At 39.2% G+C, this 5,000-nt stretch overlaps 1 pseudogene; it reads right to left on the reverse strand.

Moving 5' to 3' along the window:
• Positions 1–2,155: 2,155 nt before the first annotated feature.
• LOC138002362 (uncharacterized) lies at positions 2,156–4,744 on the reverse strand (annotated as a pseudogene).
• Between the last annotated feature and the right edge of the window lie 256 nt (positions 4,745–5,000).

The following is a 5,000-nucleotide window of genomic DNA, read 5'->3' on the forward strand; positions in this document are numbered from 1 at the left end:
TTTGTGAAATAAGGCATTGAGATTTCCATTCATAATCTGCCGTTTACTTGGTTGAAACCAAACAATTGTTTGCCTTGATTATTAAAGTTCATACTGAAGATATGCGCTGAAAATGTCTTCTACCGCTCATTCTTCAAATGACTCGAATGCTGAATGCTTTTCATACAACGAGATTGGAACCTGGAGGGTGGAAGCATTGAAGGAGTATCTCTCCGAATACAAGATTTAAGAGTTTCTGGAAGAAAAGAGGAGTTGGTTGCCTGTGTTTTTCCTGCTGCCGAACAAAATTTACCTGTTTGTATGGATGCTGATGCTCGTGTGGTTCAAACACAACGCGAAAAAGAAAGTCTTCTTACCACACCTGAGGGCATTTTACCCGACCCTTCAACTCTACAAAATGGCTGGCTAGGTGTACGTAACGGCATGACTGAGTGGCCACCTATCCTTCTAAGCGATATTACTCCCGATATCATTAAGGACCATCCTGGAAATGACATCTCATTGCAAAAACGCGTACTAAATGAGTACAAAGAGGGAAAAGCATACTGCTTGTATTCTGCTCGCTGGTTAAAGGAAATTTACATGCATCCTGTTAATGATAGCTGCAAGTACTGTTTCCTAAAAGCAAATTATTGTACGCCTTCAATGAAAATAAGTAATGTACCACACACTGTGTGGATATGTGCCAGAAAGAAGTCAGGAGAGGTCCATAGTGCCTTCTGCACCTGCACAGCTGGGTAAGAACGTTAAGCTTACCACCTTTTCATATAGCCATTTGAGATAATTACAGGACTTTGTTTTGTTTTGTTTCATATTCAGTTTGTAGTTTTTTAATAATCAGCACTGTAAGTGAATCATCCCAATTTAATAGTATTCTTATTACTAAAGAAACAAGGTAACTCTCTGTTTGTTTAGACTTGGAGGTTCTTGTGTCCACATCACAGCAACGTTCTTTCTCATTGAGTCAGCAGTGAGAGGTGGCTGTACAAATCCTGCTTCAAAAGTGTGCACTTGGAATGTACCTGCTCAAAAGACAATTAATTGTTCAGCCTGTTCGAGCCAAGGAAATGAATTTCAAAGCATCCAAATTTAACAAAGACATGGAAACTCTACTTTAAAGCATCACTTTCATGCAGCATATTTTTTTTGTCATTATTTGCCTTTATCATATTGCTGTGATACTGTTATGTATGATGATCCCCCCTCTCTTTTTCATTCTGTGACTGCATACCACACCCTATGAAGCATTTTTAATGGACATTTTGTTTTTCTTTTCCAGTGCCATCAAGACCTGCTGTGTCTACAAGAAGAAGGCTGTTTACACCATTGAAAAAAAGGACAGTGACTCTCAAGGGGATGATCGCAGGCACATTTTTGATGAACTTAAGGCAATAATCCCAAATGGTTGTTTTACTTCTTTTTATGAGAGAGCAAGTAAAACAGATGCACCAATGAAAGCTGCTGCTAATGATAACCTAATAATTCAATTGGCAGCAACATGCAAAACAGTGGAAGAGTTTTTATCACAAATGCCTGTCCTTACAGATTTGCAGGTTCTGCAGATAGAAACTGAAACACGTGGTCAAGCAACTGATCAAACTTGGGTCAGTCAATGCAGAGGCAGAACCACAGCATCTAACTTCTACTCTGTTTTTACAAGGGTCAATACCATCAAGGCTAACCCTGCTAAAGACCATAAAGTAGAGTCCCTCTTAAGAAAGCTAATGGGTTGTGATGTAATAAAAGAAAATATCCCTGCCCTTAACTATGGTAAAGAATATGAGCCCATTGCAAGAGAAAAGTATGCAGCTTTAATGAATTGCAACCACAAAGAATTTACAGTCACAGAAAGTGAGCAATTTGTAGATTCAACAAGGCCATATCTGGGGGCATCTCCAGATTTACTTGTTTATTGCACTTGCTGTGGAGCAGGATTGTCAGAAATAAAATGCCCTCTCTCAATAGCTGATGAAATTCCTTCAGCTGCAAAGTTACCATACCTTGTGGAATGTGACAATGTCACCTCACTGAAAAAGGATCATGCATATTATGCACAAATACAAGGGCAGCTAGCTTTGTCAAAATGAAAATACTGCGATTTTGTTTTGTTCACACAAGTTGGTTACTTCATGCAACGGATTTATTTTGATAACAGTTATTGGGAGAAGTTGGTAAGCAACTTGGAGTGTTTTTTTAACATATTTGTAGCCTCAAAACTTTTATCAGACGAATCATTGTAGTTCTGTAAGTAACGTAAATGTTCATCAGTTAATGAAAGCTGGTATCTGCACAAGTACGTCAAGTGTGTATTTATTTCATCTTGGTTGCAAAGCTTTGGATACAGGTTGCACAATGCTGCACAGATATTAACAATGTCGTCAAATTTATCTAAGAGTAAGATTGGCATTTTATGCCTTAAAATTCTGAAGGTCTTGAGGTGGCGAATTGCCTGCTCAACAATATTTTGCAAGTTTGCAATCTCTTTTGTTTTAACCACATTTTGCTTTGCATTTGTTCACTAACCCTTTCCCCTGGTGGTATGTGCAGTAGAGCATGCCTAATTAAAAGGTCTTAAGCAATAGTCAACACCTTGTCAACCATAACTTCATCCCCGTTCTCCAAAATGTCATAAAATCCTGACTGTCGTGTGATGGCAACATCTGATGCCCGACCAACCCAAGCTTCTGATACAAAATTGAAGGAACCACATGGCATTACACAAACAAGGACTTTGAGTGTGTGGTGATGTTTTGTAATCTGACCATGTGGCAGCTTTTATCTTAGGGTCTTTTGGAGTTTCAATGAACATTTCTGTGCAATCAATGATTTGTCTCACATTCTTGTACTTGCTATTATTGAACTTTTTGGGTAAATGGTGCAAAGCAACATCTTTAAATGGATTGTAGATAAGGCACTTCAACTCTTTAGCCAAGAATTGTACCCATGTATTTATAACCTTACTTACAGTTGTCTCGGATACCCCAAAACGAACGGCTAGATCAGCATTTAAAGAACCTAGTCTAAGTTTCATTAGTGTCATTACATGTTCATCTTTCACAGACATTAGCCTACTGGGACCAGACTTTTTTGGTGTCGATGAAAAGTTTCTAGGATTTGTCGACAAATGCTTTTTGGGACCTTGCCAGTACTTTATTTTTGGGGCCTTTTTCGAAAGCAATTTAAACAACACTTCAAAGGCAGCCCTGCTAGGTACCCCGAGGTAGGTTTTCACTTTTTTGTCAGTATTTAAAACTTTTGCACTAAAAATCCTCCATAATGCAGCTTCACTTCTTTCTTTTTCTACCAACTTCCTTAGACGTTCTAGTTCCTTGTCTTTTGCAGATACAATATTTAGGCATTCTTCATTCTTACAAAGGTCACTCTCAGAGTCCACCCTACCTCCCACAGGATCATTGCTACTGATATGATTACGGGTACCAATTGCACAAGAGCTACATGTATCGTTAGTTTCACTAGCATTATGCACTTAAATGTTTGCTGCATTGTCCTCTCTCTTTTGAGGAAGTGGAGCTCCCAATGGTTCTGTACAGGTGCTTGAAGGAACTCAGAATTACTGCGTTCAAGGCAAATGTTCTTCCTAGCAATCGGTTGTTTTCCCTCTCTCACTGATGGTTGCTTTCTCCGAACTTTAGTGCTTGAAATGTCTTTGTATCCTAAATTTATCGTTGGATTTGGGTTTTGACTTGTAGGTCGTCCATCTGGGAAATGCTTACTACACACTCTTGAAGCACTTTTAGGTTGCCAGTTTTTACCCTTTTCATCTTTTCTGTTGTTTAGTTTGATCCACTGTTGTCTTCTTTCACTACTTTGTAAATCAGTTGGAAAGGGAAAGCAGGAGTACAGTCACAAATGCTTCTACCTTGACTGCACTCATGGACTGGTTACGGTTAGCCTTGCGCCACTGTTGCCACAGCTGAACACTGCACAATTCCTGTGTTCGGACATATAAGGGGAGGTCTGTGCACATTTCAAAGAACAAAGCCACAATTTAATGGCCTTGACAAAAACTTCAACTTAAGCTTATAATTATTGTAGCGCCGTATGAATGGATGTAAAATCTATTGTCTTAACATATTAATTGTAAGTTGTTACTGGTAAATTTATTCATAAAAATAGTATAAGTTCCGGTCCATGTGTAATTGTTAGTCTTGCCAGAAGCAGTTGACATGTTGTTTTTGCGAACAGGATAACATCGGACTCGTTGAAATTTAGAACTTTTTACCACAGTTTTGTAAGTATTTGTCTTGTTCGTTTGTCTATTTTTAGCCTCACAATTCATGTAAACTTCATTTGTAACTTTGTATTTATTGTAAATGCTATTTATCCTTTCAGTTGAATCGTCTATGATCTAGTAACAACGAATTCAAGCTGTGGCGACTAGTCAGTAAGTATTACGGCCACATGTCTTTCCAAGATCAGGAAGGTGTAAGTCTGCGCAGGATGGCATCTATCACCCACGAATTAATGCGGAAATTGAAAACTCCGCGGTCAGGCTACAAGGGACACGTAATCCGAATTGAAAGAGAGATTGAGATCTCGATGACTGCTGGAGAATTTGAAGCTGTTCGTGGTACGCTGGCTAATTTGGAATCGGCATTTATTAACTATGGATGAGCGCATGATGCTTACCTTCGTCGCCTGGACGACCCAGAAGAAAATTTTCAAGCAACAACGTGGTTTGATGATCAGCGTGATGCCCATCATGTCTTTGTTGGGTGTGCATGGGAGTGGCTTGATAGCTCACAGGTGTTGCCTCGTGTAGATACGTGTGATTCGGCTAGCCAGCGAGGTTCCCATCTTACTGTTTCAAAAGTCTCATCAAATTCAGGTTCCAAAGGAAGCACTCATCTAACAGTAAAAGTTAAGGAGGCCAAAATTGAGGAAGCCATAGCTAGGTTGAGGTTGCGGCAACTGAAAAAAAAATTCGAATTACAGCAAAGACTTGAAACGGTAATGCATGAAGAAGAGTTGTTGGACGT

The sequence above is a fragment of the Montipora foliosa genome, chromosome 5 (assembly GCF_036669935.1).
Source record: "Montipora foliosa isolate CH-2021 chromosome 5, ASM3666993v2, whole genome shotgun sequence".
NCBI lineage: Eukaryota > Metazoa > Cnidaria > Anthozoa > Scleractinia > Acroporidae > Montipora > Montipora foliosa.